The 24,682-nt window shown below is 38.0% G+C and overlaps 1 long non-coding RNA gene and 1 pseudogene across 1 annotated transcript; one reads left to right on the top strand and one right to left on the bottom strand.

Annotated features, from left to right (window-relative positions):
• Nucleotides 1-702: 702 nt before the first annotated feature.
• On the bottom strand, nucleotides 703-1,740 carry LOC140634725 (pleiotrophin pseudogene; annotated as a pseudogene).
• Nucleotides 1,741-6,700: 4,960 nt separating this feature from the next.
• Nucleotides 6,701-23,886, top strand: LOC140634724 (uncharacterized). The gene is made up of 2 exons (XR_012032114.1): nucleotides 6,701-6,955; nucleotides 23,677-23,886. It is a non-coding gene; the product is annotated as an uncharacterized lncRNA (long non-coding RNA).
• Nucleotides 23,887-24,682: the final 796 nt, after the last annotated feature.

Raw genomic sequence — 24,682 nt, 5'->3', positions numbered from 1 at the left:
TCAGCCAGGAAATTGTGCCAATTTGTAGGAAAAAATCTTAGTTAAAATATGGAAAACAGAAAGCTCCTCCCAGAACATTAATTTTAGAAACATCATTTATGATGTGGAATATCAGAAATTGCAACAAACTTTACCTTCTGGGGGCAGGATAGTTCCATTGTAACCAGCACCTGCAAAATAGATGCCTAGCATACTGCATCCTTATTTAAATCCAAATTCAAGTTAGAGCAAGTATTTTCAACTGATGGAAACTAAATTGTGTCCAGACTCTTAGCTATAAAGACAAGTATAGCTTTTATTTTTCTGTTCTCTGCAGTATAAAATTTGTTCTATAAGCCTGGAGTATATAGAGAATGAATCTGTCATATTCTCAGAGAAGACAATTCTAGCTCCATGATGTTTTCAAAGAATTCCTAACACCTACAAAAAGGTAAACTTTTTCAGTGTTTGAACACAAGATAATTAAATATTAAGTGGACTCTGATCATAAAAAGGTAATATATGCAAAACTGGACACTAATGAAACCTGATAAAGGAATCATCAAAAGCTAAAAAAAAAAAAAAGTTTTTTTTTTGAAAGAACTTCTTTTAATGCTTTTCCTTTTTTCAAAAAAAAAAAATCAACATTGAATTAGGGCATGCTCCACCCCCTCCCCCATTTTGCTGACCAAAGTTTTTTTTTATTTTTTTTAATTTTTATTTTTTTAATTTAAATCCATTGGCAGAAAAAAAAGATATTTCCTCAGATAGGGTGATTATATTGTATTGCTGCTTTGCTTAGTATATATTTTTCTCAATGGGGAAAAAAGTCTAGGTGAAAAAATTATCTAACAAGAATAGTAGTTTACATAACACGTAAATTGCTGCCAAAAGAAAAACATGTAAAAAAACGATTTTTAATGTAAAATATCACATAACTTCAAAAAACTTACCTCAATGTTCTAGCATGTACTATAAGTCAACTTTCTAAATAGGATTACAGTCCTTTATTATAAGTCCCTAGTGGTCTTATGGTATACATTAAAAAAAAAATGCTACTACAAAATTTTTCCGTTCTTTTTGTTTCTGCCTATTGTGTACTTAAGCTATAGATAATTTTTGAATAAAAAGCCTACATAGGTATAAATGCAATAGTTAACTGATCCTGCTTGCTGATGTCCTTCTCACGTTCCATCAGAAGGTGGTGTCTATTAATTAGTCCAGCATCTTCTCTTGTTTCTTGCCTTCCTTTTTCTTCTTCTTGGATTCTGCTTGAGGTTTGGGCTTAGTCAGTTTGCCACAAGGCTTGGAGATGGTGACTGTCTTCTGGCAGTCCGCATTGTGGAGGGCTCGCTTCAGACTTCAGGTTCTGGTCTTCAAGGCCGTATTCAGGTCACATTCTCCCCAGGCCTGGAACTGGTATTTGCACTCCGCTCCAAATTGCTTTTTCCAGTTGCAGGGGATCTTACATCTCTGGGTCTTCATGGTGTGCTTACACTCAGCTCCAGTCCGGGTGCCCTCCCGGGTGCCCAGGCCACAGTCCCCACTGGTGGGCACGCACACACTCCACTGCCATTCTCCACAGTCAGACCTCTTCACTTTTTTTTTCTGGCTTCTCTTTCTTTCCGGCTTCAGCAGTGCCCACAGCTGCCAAGATGAAAATGAATGCCGGGAAGGCAGCTGCAAATTTTCGACGCTGCTGCACGTACTGTTGGGACTGCATTTCGGCATCGTGCGCTCCGGCCGCCTGGGCTGCGCCCCTTGCGGGACTTCACCAGGTTGTTTGGATAGCTCACTCGCCTGCACTGTGCCTGTCACCCAGGAATGTCTTTTTTAATTAGAAGACAGGAAGAGAAAAAAAAAAACAAAAAAACCAGACTGTGTCCCACAATCAGAAACCTCCATTGTGGCAGAGGGGCCTTGACCGCCACCAGGGCAGGGAGAGACTCCAGCCTTCAGAGGCCACCCTGAGGAGTTCCTGTTTGGGGGTGTGAGGGAAAATCAGCGCGGTTTAAAAAAAAAAAAAAAAAAAAGGTGGCTGCGGGCCTGTCCGGCGTGGTGGGAGGGGAGCTGGTTTCCTGGTGAACTTGTTTCAAAGGGAAAAATAATTTTAAAGAAATAGGAAAAAAAGGGGAAAAAATGTATGTATTCTGCACGAGGAGTACACTGGTCCCAAGGTGTAAAGCTTTAAGAGTCATTTATAGAAAATGTTTAATCTCTGCTGAAACTCAGTGCAAAAAAAAAAAAAAAAAAAAAAAAAAGAAAAATGAAAAAAAGGGGATCCCTGGGTGGCGCAGCGGTTTGGCGCCTGCCTTTGGCCCAGGACGCGATCCTGGAGACTCGGGATCGAATCCCACGTCGGGCTCCTGGTGCATGGAGCCTGCTTCTCCCTCTGCCTATGTCTCTGCCTCTCTCTCTCTCTCTCTCTCTCTGTGGCTATCATAAATAAATAAAAATTTAAAAAAAAAGAAAAAAGAAAAAAGAAAAAAACATGTATATTTGTACAAAAAGTTTTTAAAGTTATACTAACTTATATTTTCTATTTATGTCGAGGCGTGGGCCGCTCTGCCACGCGATAGCTCGGTTATTGGCTATGCCAAAGGCACGTCACCGCATCTGGTTATCGACAAATGTAATTTATTTTTATAGCGGACTCTGGGGGGAGGGGGTCGCTCACAAGCTGTAGCTGCCGTACAAGCCCATCTAGCTAGTTCTCTTCGCGCTTTCGCGGTCTCTTTTTATTATGATGATTATTTTAAACTTGAAGACAAATCTGTTAAAAATGGTTCCTGAGCCGTCTGCACTACTGCCCCGGCCCCTCGTCGGACGGGTTCTAAATAAAGAGGCCGAAAACCCTGGGGGGAAAAAAAAAAAAAAAAAAAAAGATCCTTTTTTTTTTTTTTTTTTTGATGGTCATTCAGGTTTTATTTAGGACAACTTAGAACACACACACATCCGGTCTAGGAACAGAAATGTACAGCATGAGGCTTAAATAACTTTCGTACACTATGTACAGTCACCAGCAGAGGTACAAGACATATATACAACGTGTGCTAGCCGCGAAGCGAGGAGGGCGTCAGCCTCAGCCGGGTGAGACCCCGCAGCCTGGGCAGGGGGTGACCCCTAGAAAAGAGCTGGTGGCAGGGCAGGGCCCTGATTCACTTCGGGGGTCTTCTCTGACCGTCGGCTTCTCTTGGAGTTGTTCCTACTTCCCTGCAAAGCCCTCGGGACGAGGCCTGGGGGCCCACCGGGGCGCTGGGCGGCGGGGGCGGGGAGGGGGGGACCAGGATGCCCCGGGAAACAGAGCTGTCCTCGTAGGTTCTGTCCTGGGCGTAGGAGGCTTTTTTTTTTTTTTTTTTTTTTTACCATTTATCCTAGTTTTATTCACGTCTGCAGAGGCTGAATATTTCCACCTTAAGTTCTGTGAACCATTCTTGTCCCGTACAAGTATACAAACAAGCCCTCCAGTGCCTTGATGATCCCCAGTGCTGCTTAGATGTGCTAAGAGAGGGCCCAGGGATAAGGTACAAGGGTGCCCTCATGGATGAAAAGCACCCTACAGGGACTCATAGGTCCCTCTCTCACCACTGTCCGCCTCTGGTGCATTAAATCTGCCATGGGTACCTGTACTCATCTGATTTCTGTAGTTCAGAACCAGGTGCGATGGTGGGTTTTCTTCAGCTTGGTAGTGGCATGACTAAAGGCCAAGTATCTAGCAGCATCAATAAACGAATAAAGGAAAAAAAAGTTTGAACATGAGTTTGAACCAGTTAGCTAACTGGATCTGAGCACCAGTTTCTTCATCTGTAAAATGGGGATCATAAAACTAATCTCATAGGGTTTGTTTGTTTGTTTGTTTGGTGAGGATTAAATGAAATAATACGTGCTAAACATTTACTTAGTTCCAGTACCTAGTAAAATGCACTTAGCACATGATCGGTAAATCTTTGTCAAGTAAATATTGTCACAGAGAGCCATAATCCCCTAAAAGTCAACTGCGAGTGGTTTTCCCTTGTATTTTCTTAGAGAAGAAGGTAATTCAATAATAGATGAATGGTTATCAAGCAAATTTTGATATAAAATCTGGTGCATGGAGTGCCTGCACACATCGTATGATTGGAGGGGACCAAGGAACCCCCATTCACATGTACTTCCCAACCCTTTGTCCAAAGCATTTGAAATGGAGTAGAGAGGCTATTGTTGCATCGAACAGTGTTCTCTTCATGGGATTCCTTTGAAAGCATAATTACATTAGGACACTAATACATTCATGTAAATTATTTTATTGAATCACTTTTTGTATATGTGCATGTGTAGAGGTGAGACCTGAGGACAATGATACCTCTGGTGGCTATGGAAGGAGAAGACACACACATGCAAAGAGGGTCTCCAAAGATTAATTTTGCTTGTGTGATATTTTCTCCAGTAATTTCTCTGAGAAAGGGAACCCATTTGCAAATGAAAAACTCTCATTTTCAGTTCAGGGTATTTCCTATTAGTCAGTTATCATCATGGCTTATAAATCTGCCCATTGTAAGTTTGTGAGTATACAGCAATTCTCCAGGGGCTATTCAGCCCTTAGTAAGTTTATGATTTTCACAGTTTCAGGAACAAAGGGTGGAAAGATAAGGTACAGCGAGGCAAGAGGTTGGGGGAAACAGCTTCCATCCTTTGTCTTACCATGTTAGTCACTGAGGACTATTGTCCAATTGCTATGGAAAGTGTCTTCATAAAACAAATCTTGTTTGAGAACTGTTTTTCGGTCGTCTAGTCCAGTCAAGCATATAAGCACTTTTCTTGCTACTGATAGAATTTTGGAAACAGTTAATCCTAAGGACCTAATGAACCTTGGACCTTTCAAAAAGGGTCTTCAAACTTCTATCCTGAACATGAAGCAACTTGCAAGAGATTAGTCACAATCAATGAAAGACCAAAAATTTTCCACTAAAAACATGTCAATATCAATGATCATATTTTAAAATTCTAAGAAACAATGTATCTGAATTTCAAGGACTCTTCTGGTGGGTGTGTTTTACTGACATGGAAGTTAGAACAAAACTCTAAAGCCTCCTGTCTACAATATTGATTTATTCTGTTACCAGTATCTCTTTCATGGCAAATCATAAGTATCCATCTATCCACTCATCCTGTCATTCAGCCAGTAAGAATTGAGAATAGTGAGCATAGCTATATGCTGGGTAGTAGAGATGTATAAAAAGAAGGATAAGATACTGTTCCTTATCCCAAACCATTTACATTTCCATGGACAAAGAAGATATATTATGAGTCCATGCCTATGTTCCCTCGTACAAAAAAAAAATATATATATATCATCTCTTACTGTTTACATGTTCCTATTTTTCATCATTTCCTTAATCTATTCCAGTTGATCTTCTGTCTCACCGTTGCATTCAATGGACACATCACTTCATATTCCCCAATCCAGTGGTAATTTTCTGTCCTTACTTATACAACTGCTCGGGAGTTGATGACTGCCTTGTTAAAATCCTCTCTCCTCTTGCCTTCTTTGATGCTGTATCCTCCTGGTTTTTCTCCCATCTCACTGCCTCCTTTGTCAGTTCATATTGCTCTGATAACTGTCTAAATGCACCGAGAACCCTTAAGCCTTTGTTACCTCTTCATCTTCACTACTCTGAGTATCTCATCTACTCTCACAACTTTAAATATCATGCATGAGCTAATAGCTCTCAAATTATTTTCTTTGGCCTTTTCTTTCTACTGAGCTCTGCTCATATGCAAGCACCTTCTCAAAATCTTCATTTACATGTCTAAAATAACTCTCATGATAAATTTGGCAAAATGAAGCTTGTGATTTTAATTTTTCTTCTCAATCTTATCTCGATTCATAGCACCCATTCATTTGGTTGCTCAGGCACAGATATAGGAATCATTGTTACTTTCCCCCTTTCCCTACTCCCACACATGATTCATAAACAAATTGCATTAGCTTTGCCTCCAAAAAAGATCTCAAATATGTGCCATTTTTATTTATTTCCACTACTACAATCCTAATCCAGTCCTGGTCTGGGATACTGAAATGGTCCCTAACTAATTTTATTCCTGCCATTTCATAATTGATTCTACATAATTACCTTTTAAAAATAGAAATCAAACCTCCCACCCTAGTTGAAAACTTCTAATGGTTCTCAAATGCTATTGGAATATGATCCATGATAAATTTGTATAAATTTACTTATGCTCTCTGAGGGTTTAGATTATCATGTTCATAGTTCCAACTTCAGCATATCCCCTTTTTTCTCTCTTTGCTCACTACATACACTACAGGCACACTGTCATTCTTTTTGTTGCTGGAACAGGCCACTAGTACTACTACCTTAGGAGATTTGTACTTAGTTATTCACTCTAAACTTCTGTGCCCACATATTTGCACACCTAGCTTCTTGGTATTCTTCATATCTGAGCTCAAATGTGCTTACCTTCTCTAAGAGACCTTTTCTAACCATTCCAACTTAAGTAGACATTCTGCTTTTGCCTTGTCAGTGTCCATAACCTGTATTTTCTTCACAAGAGACATAATTGTCTGAAATCACCTTGTTCAATTATATGTTTACTCATTTACTATCTACCTTCCCTCTCTGGAATGTCAGGTCTGTGAGGTCTGGAACTTTAGCTTATTCACTCCTTATTGCTTAGAATGGAGCCTTGCTCATAGAACACTCAATCTATGTTTGTTGAATGAATGAGTGAAACAATTCTTAGCTGTTGCCCACTGCGTGGAGGATAATGTCCAGGCACTTTTTACCCAGGGCTTACAAGCTGCTCACTGCTTCCTTATCTGTCTAGGCTTTTAAAAAAGATTTTATTTAGTTAGTTATGAGAGAGAGATTGAGCACACAAGCAGGAACAAAGGCAGAGGGAAGCAGACTCCTCACTGAGCAGGGAGCCCAATGCAGGGCTCAATCTCAGGACCTTGGAATCAGGACCTGAGCCAAAGGTAGATGCCCAACCAACTGAACCATCCAGGTGCCCCCCTTATCTGTCTAGGCTTATCTTTCACTACCCAGAGCCCCTCTGAATGCTTCATGTCTTTGATTGCATTGTCACTACTTACCACTCTGCATATATTGTCTCTGTCCTTGGATGCTCTTCCTGTTCTGTATCCATCTTTGCCTGACTAATTTCTGCTTACCTTTTAGGTCTTAGCTTGGACTCCATTTGCTCTGCAGTCATTGTTGATGATCTTGCCAAACTGTTCCCATTCAGACCAGAAAGCTTGGAGGCCACATTTAGAAAGTTCAGAGGTCTCTTTGTCTTCCTGGAATTGAGTGTTTCCATAAATGTCAATAACAAGACAAATCCTGGTGGCTTTGACTGAGACAATGGTGTGACAATTTCTAACGAAATCCTGTTTTATTTATTTATTTATTTATTTATTTATTTATTTATTTATTTTTGAGTACGCTCTACGCCCAGTATCTGGCTTGAGCTCATGACCCTGAGCTCAAGGGTTGCATGCTCTATTAACTGAGCCAGCTAGGCACCCTGAACACGTATTTTAAATAGCCTATTGCCATAGCAATCAGAAAATAGTCCTAGTGACTAATATGTAAAAAAAAATTTAAAGGTTCAGTTAATCAAGGCATTTCCTGTGCAAACCAACGGCTTTTGGTTCATTACCCTATTGTGCATGGACCCCTCAGCTCTTTGCTGCATGTTTCCTATGTATCAGATTGGGGAATCGGTCTCTAATCACCAAATTTCAGAAACATATTTCTAAGCCAAAGTCAGACATCTGATTAATTTTAACTGGGCAGTATCCTTGAACTTGAGAATGGGAATTTGCCATTTGTAAAAGTTATTTCTTTCTTCAGGCAGACAACTGAGGCAGAAAAAAACAAGTATCATCGTATATACATGTTTACTGTGATCTTGCAACTTGTTTTTCCTGGACTTCCAGACTGGATTAAGTTTCCACTATCCTGTGCACTAATACTTCTTCTATCACAATACTTAGTACATTATAATTGTTTTTCTACTTGTCGATTAGAAAATAAAATCTCAAACTGACTGTAATATACTTAAACACAATCATTTTATTCTGTTTGGCATTTAACAAATATTTGTTGAATGGTTGGATTATCAAGTGAAAATTAAAAGTAAATAAGTCAACATGGAATATCACAAGATCATCTGTGAATAAATGTGAATTACAGAGTCAGAAGAGTGTCCTGAAGTGCAGAATAGGTAAAAATCACTGTGGGCCAGAGTGGGCTGCTTTATAGGGGGTGGACAAGAACATGGCATTGGAGGTTGAATACAGTCAAGTAACAAGCTGAGTAACAGTTGAATAACTGGATACAGTTGAGTAGAGAGAGGATACCACTCCAGAAACAATCAGTGGCAGAGAAGGCTTAGGCAAGAGGCAGAGGGCCAGTGAATGGCCAACTACTGGAGTGGAATTAATCCAATACCGTCAGATTGAGTTCTGATGGGGGAGAGAGCTTTGATGCCCAGGCTAAGGAGTCAGAGCTTTATTTATATAGATAATGGGAAAACATTAAAAATCTTTAGTTGTACAAATAATATACTGCAAATTCAATTTAAGGAAAGTGTATCTTGTCATGGAATGCAGAATGTTTTGGACACAGGAGGAAATGGAAACAGAGAAACTAGTTTGGAGTCTCCCATGAGGTGTGAAGGGAGTGTTTAGATTTGGCAAGTGACTTGGAAAGGCATATTTAGAGGAGAAGGATGACAGCCAATGGTGGTGATACAACAGGTAAGGGAAGAGATGATCCACAAGTCCTTTTCTTCAGAGTAAGTGTGTGCTTGAATTCCTGGTGGCCTTTGTGACTTCTCTCCCTATATTTTTTATATGCATCAAGTCTCAATGTCCTTCATCAATTCTAAATCAAGACCTTAAATCCATAAGATTAGGGCCTGCCTTCCTTCCTTCCTTCCTTCCTTCCTTCCTTCCTTCCTTCCTTCCTTTCTTCCTTCTTTGCAGTGTAACAGATATATTCTAATGGACTAGAAACTCAGGCAGAACCTGATGTCACACTCTTGAAGCAGAATTTCTTCCTTCCTGAGAAACAACAGTTTTTGCTCTTAAGACCTTTCAGTTGATGTGGATTGGTTCATCCACATTCTTGAAGGTAGTTTCCTTTAAGTCAACTAATTTTGTATAACTATAGTTCAATTTTAAAAGATAGATATTGACATTGGTAAAATACACAGCTTTATCAGATTTCACCAGCTTTATATGTGTGTAAAGTTGTGCAGTTTTGTCACATGAGTAGATTCATGTAACCACCACCACAGCTAAGATACAGAACTCTTCAACTGCATGGCTGTCTTTTGCTACTGCTTAATAGTTATATCCCACTCTCCAACCTGAATCAGAGGCAACTACTATTTCATCTCTATTTTTATTATTTTATTATTTAAAAATGTTACATAAGTAAAATCACACAGTATGTACTATTCAGAACTGCTTTTTTATTTTGCTCAGCATCAATCCCCTTGAGATCATCCATATTATTGCATGTATCAATCAAATTGTAGCTCATAACTACATTTCTTTTTATTTATAAGTAGCATTCCATTGAATGAATGTACCACATTTGTTTAACCATTTACCTACTAAAGGACATTTGGGCTATTTCCAGTTTTTTATGAATGAAGTTTCTACAAACATTCATATACAAATTTTTGTGTCAACAGATATTTTTTTTTCCATTTCTCTAGAATAAGTGTTCAAAGCTCAATTGCTGGGTTGCATGGTTAGTACATGTTTAGTGTAGGAAACTGCCAAACTATTTTCCAGAATATCTGTACAATTGTCCTACCAGCTTTTGGTTATACTTCTCTCCTAAGGTCCAGAACTTTGCTTCCAATTGCCTATTAAGTAAATTGACCTAGATGTGTCACATTCTTGAACTCAGCTTGTTAAAACTTGAGCTCATCATTTCCCCCTACATAACAGTAATACTGTATTTTCTATGTGGATTAACATAACCCTTTATTACCCAAACCAAACATGGAGAGCAATGTACATTCCTCTCTCACACCTATATCTGTGCTAAATTCATCACTTGGGTTGGTCCATTTTATCTTCTGTCTCTCAAACAGATGGGGGAAAACAGACCATCATCCACAGAAATGACTATCTGTCCTCACATAAGAATGTCCTAACTTGAGGAATTTTTGTCAAGTTAAGAGCAGGTATTTTACAGTTGTTAGTTATATTATGCTTAAAGCAAAGAGAAGTGAAAAAAAACCTAGCTGGTCTTCTATAAGTAGGTCTAAATTGCCAAGTAAACTCAAATTCTTCCATATGGTAGCAGATTGGAAAACACAGACCTATTTTTGGCAGAGCTGTAGCCTCAGGTTTGGGTAGAAACTACACATGGATTCCATTGCATTTGTAAAATAACTTATTTTAGCAGTGTGGACAATCAATCATGTATAGCATAGTCTGCTGGCTTGGATCACTGTCAATTATAATAATTTGTAAAATAGTAATTAAAATACTTACCTAGGAGTTTAGTTAATAATAATTATGCTTTGCTGACATAATAGTTACTAAGTGTCTATGTTTAGGATTTCTAAAGGAAATTTTCAAGTGCTTTGTGAAATGGGCCAGAACATACTTGTTCCTGCTCAGCACTTCAGGCATTAAATACAATTTGAGCGTCATCACTCACTGCCACTCACTAGCTACACTTAACTGGAGTCAATCACATGACTCCAGACCCCAAACTAGATCTTCCTTGTCCATGGAACAAATTCTCCTCGGATCAAACCTAAGGGGCGTGAGTTAATACAAATCAAACTGATATTCTGGAATAAAGTCTGCTGAGAAGTAAAATAAGGAAGTACACAACACAGTCAGGTGGCAATCCACTTCGTGGCTTCCTGGAGATCACCCTTTACCAATCTTCCTTTCTAGTTGGATAGCCAATTTACTCCTAGTGGAAAAGCCATTGACTCTTTTGCTCCTAGTATAAATATCTATTAAGAAGTTGCTTATGTTGAAAGAAATCACTAATATAATCTCCCTAGAGACTGTGTAGTGTGACTACTTGGCATAATTGTAGATGAGGAAGCCAACTCAGCTTTGTAACAATAGGGAATATGTTCAGGAAATCCCCCATTTAAGCTCATTTCCAACCAGTTTTGTCCAACTAGTGCTATGGGACATTGGAGACCTTGGAAGATAAAGCCATTATTACTGTTATATCCTTCATTATGACCAGATTCCATCAGGCACTGTGACTGCAGCCCAAGTCACGTGAGAGAAGCCAGTTTCCTACCACTTGTTCTCCTGCTTGAAGCATAACTCATTTCCAATCCCATTTATCTTCCTAGCTACTCAGGATCCAGCATTGATTTTCCTATGGATATACTGGATATAAAGTGAGCCTAAGAAAGTGAGGCTGGAGATCTGGACATAATAGTTTGCCAAAGAGCCAGCTAATCATCTGAGAAGCTTGTCCAGCATAGGCGCAGATATCTGCAAAATTTTCAGGAAAAAGCTCACAATGAATTCTTCTTATACTAGCTTTCCATTGTTGAAGTAATAAGTTACCACAAATTTAGCAGTTTATCACACAAATTTATTATCTTACTGTTCTGTAGGTCAGAAGTCTGACACAGGTCTCTCACCTGGCTAAAATCAAGGTGTCGCAGGGCTGCATTCCTCTCTGCAGGCTTGAGGGGGAGATCCGTTTCCTTGCTTATTTGAGTTGTTGGCTGAAAACAGTTCTTAGGATTGAGGTCCCTGCTTTCTTGATTGTTGTCAGCTGAGCACTTTTCCCAATTTCTCAAATATATCCACATTCCTTGGCTTGAGACCTCCTTCCTCTAACTTCAAAGCCAGCAGTAGTGGGTATACTCACTTTCACACTTCAAATCTCTTCTTTTTCCTCTATCTCATCTCTTTACAACCTAGGAAGGAAATGTTTTTTGCTTTTAAGTCTCACATGATTAGTGCAGGCTCACATGGGTAACCTAGGAAATCTCATAGTCTCAGGGTCTCTACCCTTAATCATGTCAGCAAAGTCCCTCTTGCCATGTAATGTAGTATATAAGATTCAGGGATTAGAGTTTGAGCATTTTGGGAGGGGAGAGTCCATAACTCCACCTACTATATTTTCTACAGGTAAGGATTTGTTACTGATTTATTCAACAGACATTTATTTAGTGCCTACTATATATAAGACAATTTGCAAGGCACTGGATGCTCTGTCCTATTTCACTTGTGAACTACAAGAGGTAATAGAGAAGTTGTGCATTGAGAAAAGTTACCTACTGAATTTTCTCTTGAGCCACACTCACATTGTCCACAAAAAAGAAGAGGACTGGGAAGGAACTGATGACATAGAAGACTCTCAGACAACCTTAGCAGTGAATGGCGATCTAATTCTCAGCCTGATCCAATTCACTTTTCATAGATTAGGGCCTGAGTGTGAAATGAGGAATTAATGATGTGGAAGTACTACTGTGGAAGTTATCTTTAATTCAGAAAGAATCAATTCATGTAACAATACATAAAAACTTCGATGTGTGCCATGGTGTCAAGCTAGCATGCATACATATAGGTTTTGCTCTATGAGAGCTTATAGTGCAGGTCAGGAGACATGGCACTACAAGCAGTTTGACACCAGTGCAGAGCAAAATTCATTTAATTAAACCAAAAGTCATGCTTCAGCTCACTGGCAGATTGAAGAGGATAAAACCAGTGTGAGCTAATTACACAGGAAAAGTTCCTTTCCTTCTTGTGCATGTCAGAGGCGGAGGTGGTGGAGGGGATGGGAGAGAAAAGGATAATCGTTAAAAACACCAGCTGTGGCCAGAGTATCTCATTAATTGATGGATTCTTAACAAAAGACAGTACTGTCATTACATAGGAACTCTCATTCATTGTTGGTAGGAACGCAAATGGTATAGCCACTTTGGAGAGTAGTTTGGAAGGCGGTTTCTTTTCTTTTCTTTTTTTTAAGATTTTATTTATTTATTCATAAGAGACACAGAGAGAAGGCAGAGACATAGGGAAAGGGAGAAGCAGACTCCTCACAGGAGCCCTGTGTGGGACTCGATCCCGGAACTCCAGGATCATGCCCTGAGCCAAAGGCAGACACTCAACCACTGAACCATCCAGGCATCCCAGGAAAGCAGTTTCTTAAAAACCAAATACACCCTTACCATACAATCCAACAATCACACTTCTACACAAATTGAAAACTTATGTCCACATGAAAACCTGCACATGGGTGTTTACAGCAGCTTTATTCATAATTGCCAAACTTGGAAATAAACAAGATGTCTGTCACTAGGTAAATGGATAAATAAACTGTCATACAGGTTATTTATTATTTATTTATTTATTACATAAATACAATGCTATTATGTATTTATTTATTACATAAATACAATGCTATTACTCAGTGTTAAAAAGAAATTAGATATCAAGCCATGAAAACATGAAGATAATGTAAGTGCATATTATTAAATGAACAAGACCATCTGAAAAAGTTGCATACTCTAGGATTCCAACTATATGACATTCTGTAAAAGTCAAAACTATGAAGACAGTGGGTGTCAGGAATTGAGAGGAGGGAGTGATAAATAGGTGGAGCACATAGGATTTTTAGGGCAGTGAAGCTATTTTGTATGGAACTACAGTGGTGGGTACATATCATTATAAATTTGTCTGAACTCATAGAATGTACAACATCAAGAGTGAGCCCTAGTGTAAACTGTGCGCTTTGGATGGTAATGATGTATCACTGTAGTAGATCCATTAATAGTGACAGGTATGTCACTCTGGTGGGGAACATGGATAATGGGGGAGGCCAGGTAGGAGGAAGGAAAAGGGTTATATGAGTACTCTACTTTTTGCTTAATTTTGCTGTGAACCTAAAACTTCTCCAAATATAAAGTCTGTTTTGAAAAATGCCACTGTTTTTAAAATTGCTACTATTTTTGGAGTACCTATTCTGTGCCAGGCAACAGGTTAGGCTATGTTAGTTATCTCTTCACAGCAATCCAATGAACTAGGCATTATTATTTTTATTCTGCAAATTAGAAGCCTGTTATTTGTAAAGATTAAACTAATTACATTAATTTCTCAAGGCCATTCAGCTAATATGTGACAATCTGAGATCCTAACCCAAATTATCTGGCTACAAAGATCAGCACTTTTTTCTTATACTATACCATTGTTCACTAATAAGCAGTAATATTTTTCCTTTTTCTAACTACCACAAGGGAAATTATATTTAACCATATAGGGGACACTTGATAATGTCAATAAATCTACAAAAAGAGAAATATCTGACTTAGGAAGTAAGGAAATAAAAAGAATATGACTGAGAAAAATGGGAAATAAGGAAGTACACAGGAAGTAGCTGAAAGTCCTTTCCAAAGAAAAATACCATTCAGAAACCAGGTATATTTAGAAGCTTCTAGCTTCTAGTTATGGAGCAGTAGTTCCTATCAGACTAACTCTCCCATAGAAAATAACCATAAATTCTGAACTCTGGAGAGTAACCTAAAGTAGGCAGGCATCAGAGGAATGTCTACACTTGAAGAAGGGAATAACGCAGAGATGAAAAAATTTCCCTTTTTTTCTAGATTTTTTTTTTACACTCAGAGCAAGCTAAAATTTTTTCATAGTTCTTTTTTTTTTATTGGAGTTCAATTTGCCAACATATAGCATAACACTCAGTGCTCATCCTATCAAGTGCCCCCGTCAGTGCCGGTCACCCAGTCACCCCCACCCCCCACCCACCTCTCTTTCCACCACCCCTTATTCATTTCCCAGAGTTAGGAGTCTCATGTTCTGTCTCCCTTTCTGATATTTCCCACTCATTTTTTCTCCTTTCCCCTTTATTCCCTTTCACTATTTTTTATATTCCCCAAATGAATGAGACCATATGTTTGTCCTTCTCCAATTGACTTACTTCCCTCAGCATAATACCCTCCAGTTCCAACCACATCGAAGCAAATGGTGGGTATTTGTCGTTTCTAATGGCTGAGTAATATTCCATTGTGTATATAGACCACATCTTCTTTATCCATTCATCTTTCGATGGACACCGAGGCTCCTTCCACAGTTTGGCTATTGTGGACATTGCTGCTAGAAACATCGGGGTGCAGGTGTCCCAGCATTTCACTGCATCTGTATCTTTGGGGTAAATCCCTAGCAGTGCAATTGCTGGGTCGTAGGGCAGATCTATTTTTAACTCTTTGGGGAACCTCCACACAGTTTTCCGGAGTGGCTCCACCAGTTCACATTCCCACCAACAGTGCAAGAGGGTTACCCTTTCTCCACATCCTCATTGTGGTTTTGATTTGTATTTCCCTGATGGCTGTGATGCGGAGCATTTTCTCATGTACTTGTTGGCCATGTCTATGTCTTCCTCTGTGAGATTTCTGTTCATGTCTTTTGCCCATTTCATGATTGGATTGTTTGTTTCTTTGCTGTTGAGTTTAATAAGTTCTTTATAGATCTTGGATACTAGTCCTTTATCTGATACGTCATTTACAAATATCTTCTCCCATTCTGTAGGTTGTCTTTTAGTTTTGTTGACTGTTTCTTTTGCTGTGCAGAAGCTTCATCAAGCTAAAATTTAGATAGAAAATCCAAAATCTTATTAGCCTGAAGAACCCAAAGGGCAGAACTCAGACCAGTCATAAGAACTGGAAGGAGGCAATCCACAAAATGACACATCTAGAAACGGGAGCCCCAAATTCTGTATATAATGTGTCCAAATCTTTAGCCTACCCATGAACTGTATATATGCATGGCAGATGTCAAACATATGATTAATGGTTAAAGAATTGAACAAAGATTGCAACTGCTGTCCATTATTGAGAGGCTAGAGCTCAGAGTTTGAATTCAATCAAGTTACCTGCCTGGTGGAAAAAATTCATACTCTTTAGAGAATCCAGAGTCTCCACAATAAGCAGTTCAAAATGCTCAGGTGGCAACCAAAAATTATTATGCATATAGATGAACAAGAAAATATGACCCATACTTTAAAAAAAGGCAATTTAAAAAAGACTGAGCCCAAGATAATGCAGGTGTTGAAATTTGAAACAATGATTTCAGAGCAGCTATTATAATCATGCTCAAAAATTATTTGGGAAATCAATGGGAAAATATGATCCTAATTAATGAAGAAATAGGAAATCTTCACAGAGAAATGGAAACTATAAAAAAATCCATGGGGAAATTCTAGAACAAAAATATATAATATCTAAAATTAAAAATTCACTGAATAGACTTAGCAGCAGATTAGAGAAAAAAGAATAGAGTTCTTGAACTTGCGTTAGTTAAATTAGAACTATTCAATCTGAAGAACAGAAATATTGAATATAACTGAAAAAAAGGAAAAAAGAAATAAAACCGTCAGAAACATGTGGAATTGACAATGTGGTTGGTAAGATAAGACAAAGATGAGGTTTCTCTTACTGGCCATAACTCACATTTTCTATATTCTAAGTGCATACTTTCTGCCTATACTAAATCTTCTACTTTCAGGATGATGTCAAATATTTGGCTCATAGTTCTCTCTATGAGAGCTGCTATTCCTATTCTTAATGGATTTATTAGTTCATTCCAAGCTTTTATTGAGCCTTTTTTTCTCATACCAACCACTATGCTAATTGCTCTGTTCCTTTCTTTTATTCTCTTTCCTTGTCATTGACAACTTTCTGTAGTGTTATGCTTGGCTTCCACTCTCTTTATTTTTGGTGTATCTATTATAGGTTTGAGGTTTATGGTTACCATAAGGTTCACAAATGACATCCTAAATATATAGCAGTTTGTATTAGTTTGATAGCCACTTAAGTTTGAAGACATTCTAAAAGAACTTATTTTTTACTCTCCCAACTTTACATTTTATGTATGTTGTCACAATTTTTTTCTTTTTGTTATTACAAATAATACTGCAATGAACAACTTTTTATATGGTTATCTACGTGGATATTTCTGGGTCAATAGGTAGAATTTTGATAGCTATTGACAACATTTCTTCCAGAACATATTGTCACAATTTTTACACTTAACTAACTCTTATCTCTTCATTTGGATCATGTACCTATCCTCACTGAGACTTGTAAGAGCTCTAATTTGACTTCCCCATTCATCCACATCTCAGTGTGGTTAGTAGCCATAAAACACTGGGAGCTGTCTATTGTCTGGGACATGCTGTGAAACATGAAATATTTACTAAAACATGTGTAGTCCTCTATCTCCTTAATAATATCTACAAAATTTATATGCAGAAAATACAAATATAATAGTTTTCCAATATATGGTGTGAACATGTGGATGTCAGACACTATGCAAGATTTATTTTTAACCGTGTGAAGTTTAGCATTTCCTCAGGGCGTGGTGGTAGGGGATGGAGATGAAAAAAAAAGGATGGAAGTCCTTTTTCGAGATAAACCTGGAACATGCCAGTGAGGTTAAGTCAACAATTGTCCAATCATCTCTCAGAATAACTTTACTAACATAATGAGAATAGCAATTTTCCTGTGTTTGCATTTTAGAACTTACAAACCCTTAAAAGGCAAGTGGGGTATGAATTAATATTCCCATTTTACAAGCAAAGAAACTGGGGTTGAGAGAACACAATGGTCTTGCTGGGTCACATTGTAAATGGCAGAACAGGAACTTAAATACAGATCTACTTTCCATTGTATGGCCAAGAAAGACCGAAGTCAGATTAAGCAGCACAAACAGCTAGGAGCATGCCTTTCCTCTGCCTCCATTCATGAAAGGGTAAGCAAAGTTCATTTTCAGTTCCTGAAAAGGAATCAGCAAAATAGCTCTTTGATGGAAGCATTGGCTCCTGAATTCTCACGTAGCTGTCTGCTCTGGAACTGTCATCTTTCCTAAGATCCTCTCTCTTGGGGGCTGGTGCTACCACATCCATGCTGGACCTCTCAGGGGGCTTTGATCCCTCTTCACCCCTTGTCTTACTGTGATTAAGTATGAGGGAAAAAAAAGGTTGATAACCATTTATTGACTATTTTCCATGTGACGGTTACCGAGTTAGATTCTTTAATATCATGTCATCAAAACTGGAATTAAAGTCCTCATTTTACACATGAAGCAACTGCCAGGACTCCAGGAAGAATAGAATAATCAAACCCATCTCTTTTTCCCTTGAAGTGAAGAATTCTTTTGCATTTTAAAATTAAAATAGTGCACCAAGTATTAAAGAAAAAAATGAAAACAAAATCAACCATAATTCCTCATTCTAGCAACTACCTTTTGTGTATCATCTTATTCTTATGTGCACGTATTTTGCTAGAAGTTGCCATTGGCATGTGCACAAATTTTATGTTCCGCTTTTAGAATTTAGCATCAGAATTATCTTCCACGTTAGCACAGTCTTCATAATAAACATTTTAGTGGTTGCACACTAAATGATTTCCCTAATGGACATTTAGGTTCTTTCCAGTATTTGGTTGCCCAAATCAAATTGTTATGTTTTATGCTAATAGCATTTGTTACTATTATATTATTTCCTTAGAATAAATTCTCAAGAGTCTTCTTATTGAACTAAAGGGTATAAACATTTTTATAGCCCTTATCACATTACTAGGCAAAAGGCCTGTATGAATCTGCATGATACACACAAAGAAGTATAGAGTTAGACGTTTTCAAAAAAACCATGCCATTTTCCATTTCTGGCCATATGATGAACCTCCAAATTCAAACAACCAACATACTGAATAAGAGATGAAAACTATCTTCTTAAATGAATTACTGACCTGCCAAGAAAATAAGGAATCTCACATCCTGAAATTAAAATCAACAACCCCAGAAAGTAGCTAACAAATTTGGTCTTCCCCTTAGGTGGCTTGCTCAAAAGGAAAAAATATGACATTGATGATGTTTTTGTATTCTTTCCAGTGCATCATTTTAGGAAACACATAATTCAATTTGATTTATTGTTGGTGATGTTCAGTTGAACACTAAAATAAGGTGGTATCTGTCAGATTTCTCCATTGTAAAGGCACCTCTTCTCATTGGTAATTAATAAGTTATCAATTTATTGATACCATAGGGTGATATCTTGAGACTGTATGAATACCTCATTTCCCAATTATCTTTACTCAATGACAATACATCCATTAGTGTATTCTTGCCTGAAAGAAGGTGATTTTCTCCATTATTTAAGTACTGTCAAATTCAAATCATTTCAGCCAGTTTGCACTCTACCACTAGGGTGTCAGAGTTTCCAATGTTCCATATCTTCACCAAGCTTGCTGAGATCAGATTTACCAAGTTTTATCATTTTAATGGATATGGGATAGTATTTTCTATAAACTGATGGTTAGATTTAGAGGCTTGTTCTAGATTCAGGTTCATTTATTTAGTCAAGAATACTTCATACATAATGGTGTATACTTCTTACTATATCACATAAAGAGGCACAAAAATGTCTGCTTGTCGTCAACAGGTTCACATGTGGTCGACCTTATCTACCAACAGATATAATAAGGTTTATCATTTTAAAAACTTTGCATGTGGTATTATCTATATTTTTTTACAAAACAACAGTTTTATATATGCATTCAGATGTCTTTAAAATGATTATTACAAATGTCATTTGCAAAACAATTTTTCTCCAGTTCTGTCATTACTTCTCTATTTGTTATTTGATATTCTTCAATAAGTAAGAGCTTCCCCTCCCTTTTTCCTCCATGGGCCATGGATTCTTTTTTATTCAAAGTATTATAATCTATTTATCTCATATTCTTTTTTTTAAGATTTTATTTATTTATTCATGAAAGACACTGAGAGAGAGAGAGGCAGAGACATAGGCAGAGGGAGAAGCAGGCTCCATGCAGGGAGCCCGGTGTGGGACTCAATCCTGGGACTCCAGGATCACGCCCTGGGCCAAAGGCAGACGCTCAACTGCTGAGCCACCCAGGCACCCCTCATATTCTTTTTAATGCTCAAGTTGTCCCAATTCAGGCCCGTGAGACTTATTACTTCCAGCTGTCTCATGTGTCCTTTTGACATGTTCCCCTAAGTTTTTGCACACTTGCTTATTTCTGGCACAGCAAGAAATTCCAGGCTCACCTTGTACTTTACCTGTTCCAGACCTGGATTCAGTTATTTCCCTAAGGAAACCTTGTACCATTTGGAGAAAGGTACTTAGAAATCACATTTTTGGCAATAGATGCACTTATTTCCACTAGGATATTACTGAGTGTAGGCCCTGTCAGTGGATAAAGGTAGGAGATGTATTTTTTTAAAAACCATGATTTTATAAGGATATCTCATCACAAGGTCTCTCTCATTTGTTAAATCTACATTTATATTTTTCTTTTCCCACAGTGATAATTTTAGTTCCTCATAACATCAATATATTTATTCACTTATTCAACCCTGTAATACTCAAAAAGTAGTTTCAGAATTAGGCATCAATGTTACTACTAATAAAATCCTACAAGCCAAAGTCCAAGATGTTTTTACAATTCTTTTTGTCCTTAGAATATATCCAGTAAGTATGGACAGTCAGAGCACTATGTTCCACTGGTATTTGAATTGGTTCTTTTTTTTTCTTCTCTGAGTTTATGTTGGTTTATTTTTTAATGTATAAACATGAATATGGGTTTCCCAGTCAAAACCATATGTAGATACATACTCAAAGAAGCCTCATTCTCTTCCATCCTGTCCCCACTAATGCCAAGAGATAACCAATATTATGAGTTTCTGACTTGAACTTTTTGTGCTTATTATTGCAAATAAGCAGATGCATACATAAATATCTTATTTCCCATTTTCTTTTTTTTCAAAGATAGATTTATTTATTTATTTATTTATTTATTTATTTATTTATTGAGAGCGAGAGAGAGGCAGAGACACAGGCAGAGGGAGAAGCAGGCTCCATGCAGGAAGCCTAACGTGGGACTCGATCCCAGGACCCCAGGATCACACCCCAGGCTTCAGGCGGTGCTAAACCGCTGCGCCACCCGGGCTGCCCTATTTCCCATTTTCTATACTAAAGCTGGCATACCATACACCTTTTGGCACTTTGAGTTTTTAAAATTAACAACATAATTGAACAGCACTCCATTGTAAAGATGTATTATTGTCATTCATTATTTTTCCTATTTTGTCCATTTAGAATATTCCCAATATTTTGCTTTAAAATTATACTGTAGTATATAAACTTGTGCATATATACTTTTATACTTTTGGAGTATATCTTCACCCCAAATTCCTAGAAATGGGATTGTTTGGTTAAAGAATAAGCGCAGACAGCCCGGGTGCCTCAGCAGTTTAGTGCCCGGTTAGCGCCGCCTTCAGCCCAGGGTGTGATCCTGGAGATCCGGAATCGAATCCCACATCAGGCTACCTGCATGGAGTCGGCTTCTCCCTCTGTCTGTGTCTCTGCCTCTCTTCTCTCTCCTCTCTGTGTATTCTCATGAATAAATAAATAAGATCTTTAAAAAATGTATTAAAAATAAAGAAAAAGTGCACCTGTAATTTTGCTACATATTTCCAAACTCCTCTTTTTTTTTTTTTAAAAAAAAAAAGGATTTTTAATTTATTTATTCATGAGAGACACACCGAGAGAGGCAGAGACATTGATAGAGGGAGAAGCAGACTCCTTACAGGGAACCTGATGCGGAACTCAATCTCAGGATCCTGTGATCATGACCTGAGCGGAAGGTAGACACTCAACCACTGAGCCACCCACGTGCCCCACCCAAATTCCTCTCTATAACAGTGGTACCATCCACACCAGGAACATTCAAGTGACATTTCCCCTCAGTCTCACTATAAGTGTGCTGTCAAACTTTTGAAAAGACCCCCCTCTTCAAATAATTTGATCTCATCTGGTCCTGATTCTCCTTCCTTTCACCTTCCATAATTTTTATAATTTTTTTTTTGCTTTGTTGAGACTTTCTATGGTTCTCTTAAATCTCCAGAAATAGCACAAATGGAGGAGTGTATCCTATTTGCCTTGGAATTTTTATATTTATATTTTGAGAGAATCTGCTTATTTGTAACTAGTCTGGTCTAAGGCAAGAAGGCTCTGCTTCATAGTCTTAGAACATTTAACCAAATAAAAACAGTTTTAAAAATGATTATCTCTGAAAAATTCGCACACTATTATGCTGAACTTTGCAAAAGCAAAGCCAAATTTCTTCTAGGATCAATTACTCAGCAAAACAAATCTCAAAACAAGTTTCTCCTACCTTGAACTTTTTTTACATGACTATGTACAAAAGGGAAAATGAGTGTCCAAGTCAACGTCAAAGGTTGTAAAATAGATGGGAAAAAATGATAGGAAAACATCTTATATTTCTGCTTATGTAGGTAGTAGGCTGGAGAATTTTATTCTTGTACAAAATGTTTTCCTTTTTTTTTTTTATCAACAAGACAATTTTCATTAAAGAAGAACCAATGTTTACAGAAACACTTATCTATACAGCGGGCCCTTCGCTTACTAAGACAATTTATTTGCAGACTTGAGTGTTGAATGGACACAACATTTGGTAATTTATAATTTTGCAAAGACTGGAATTTGCATGTTTTACAAAGCACACAAGAAAGGCAAGTATACATTGGTAGACTGTCCCCTAGCTAGTGCTGAGTCATTCTCTCTAGGGCTCTATGAGTTTTAATTATGTATACACAGATTATGGAGAAAGGATAAATGCTGTGCATTTTAATTTAGGTTGTTCCCAATGTTCTGCTACTAAAATTATGGCTATAATGAATAACCTTGTGGATAGTTTTTCATACTGTTAGCGGTACATCAGAGAATGGTGTTGTAGGGAAAAAAGAATCCATAATCAAGTAGATTGGGAACCTATTGAATTAAGAACACATATCCACTATACTGAAGAAGTTCTCAGAGCTTTTAACAGGCTCTTTGAGACTCTTCAAGAAGGGAGCTGTATTATGTAGAGTTTCCAAACTTATTTGCCTCTGATATTTTTTTCACGTCAGTGGAAAGTAGTGTTCTATGGAACATATTTTGTAAGCTACTGCTGTGGGTGGCATTATATACAACTGGGAACTCTGGTAGACCTTGGTACCCACTTCATAGGAAGGTGGAGTATCTTTTCTACTTCATCTTCCGGGGTTCAGTCCATCCTCTCCAAATTTTCCAGAGAACTGTATTGCTTTATCATGGGCAGTCTTTCCTATTTCTTTTCCTTCATTCAATCCAGGATCTGTTTCTCAAGGAAAGGGCTACAGAACACTAGCCTGGAAATTTTCCACCTGCCCAGGTGGATAGAGTCTAATTTAGGATTCAGGCATTTGCTAACAATTATTTAGTCCTGGTATAAAGGCCAGGCAAATTCTCAGTTGCCATCTAGCATAGACAGCTCAGCCATCTCTGAATAGCTAATTCTAAAATTAGCATTTCTAGGGCACCTGGATGACACAGATGGTTAAGCCATCTGACTCTTGATTTCAGCTCAGGTAGTGATCTCAGGGTCATGAGATTCTTTCTCTCCCTCTCCCTCTGCCCCCCACCCCCCACAATAAAATAAAATGTACATTTCTAGCACTATTTTACATGGCACTATTTATTGAGTGACTATCCATAGCCAAGTGTTTTATTCATATTATTTCCTTTTTTTTACTTTCTTTATAAAAAAACCCACAGTGTTACAATGTAGAAAGAATTCACATTTGACAGATACCATATTGTTTTACAGATGATGAATCTGAACTCCAGAGAGATTTAATACTTCACTGAAGATCACACAACCAGTTTGTGGCATTAGCCAAAATGTTTGTTTGTTTTGCTGACCTTCATAACTACAATGAGCAGATTTTTCTTCTATTTCATGCTACTTCCCAGTAATCCAGCAAAGTGAAGACTGTCATCAATTATCTATTAGATAAAGAAAACCCGAAAGAATGTACTTTTGCTTCAATTTTCTGAATATTTCAAGGGAGGAAAATGACTCATTTCTGATCACTTCAGATAATTGCCTTAATTTTCCTAAGTTTTTGGTCAATGGGAATTATGGCTGTCCGACACTCACATCAGAGAAAGTATTTCATTTTCCCAAGTCAGGGGAGGCTCTCTTAATTAAGGGAAACATTCCACTTGGTGGAATCATAAAGACGCTCCCATGCTGATTACCTTTAGCTAGACTGACTGGAGGCATCTTTTTGTAAGATCAAGCGATAAAACTGAGCTTCTTAAAAAGGTATTGTTCATCTCTTCCTCTCTTCCTATCTACTAGAAGCAGAGATGAGTCCTTGCTGGTTTTGTGAAACTGCCCTTTGTATTCCAGTAACATTCCTCAGGGGATGACCTGTGGGTTTTTGAGCTCTGTTTTCTCTCCAAAATCAACATTGTTGAACAAGGAAAGGAACCTCTAACCATCAAAGGTCAAGGAAGCCAACATCCAGAGAGCAAGAAAATTCTATTTTGGAAGTTAGCCCCAAATCTTCTTCCGCAGTCCTCTTTCTGGACAATTCGTGCAAGCTTCTCATTGTCCGGTTTATCATTTATTCACCCTGGATACTCTGCTTCCCCAAAAACATTACCTTGCCCCCCTGTAACACTGGCAAACAAGGTGAAGTGGATGCAGCTGACTGTCCTGATTGCTACATCATAGATAGATGGCCCTTGTCTGTGGATAAGGCATAGTTATACACACACAGAGTCAGTGCCAGGGTGCTGACTTGGTGTGGGAGGAGTCCAGAGGA

This window comes from Canis lupus, chromosome 6 (assembly GCF_048164855.1).
Source record: "Canis lupus baileyi chromosome 6, mCanLup2.hap1, whole genome shotgun sequence".
In the NCBI taxonomy this organism is placed as follows: domain Eukaryota; kingdom Metazoa; phylum Chordata; class Mammalia; order Carnivora; family Canidae; genus Canis; species Canis lupus.
Note: the sequence above shows the minus strand (reverse complement) of the source record. Positions and strands in the feature narration are given on the sequence as shown.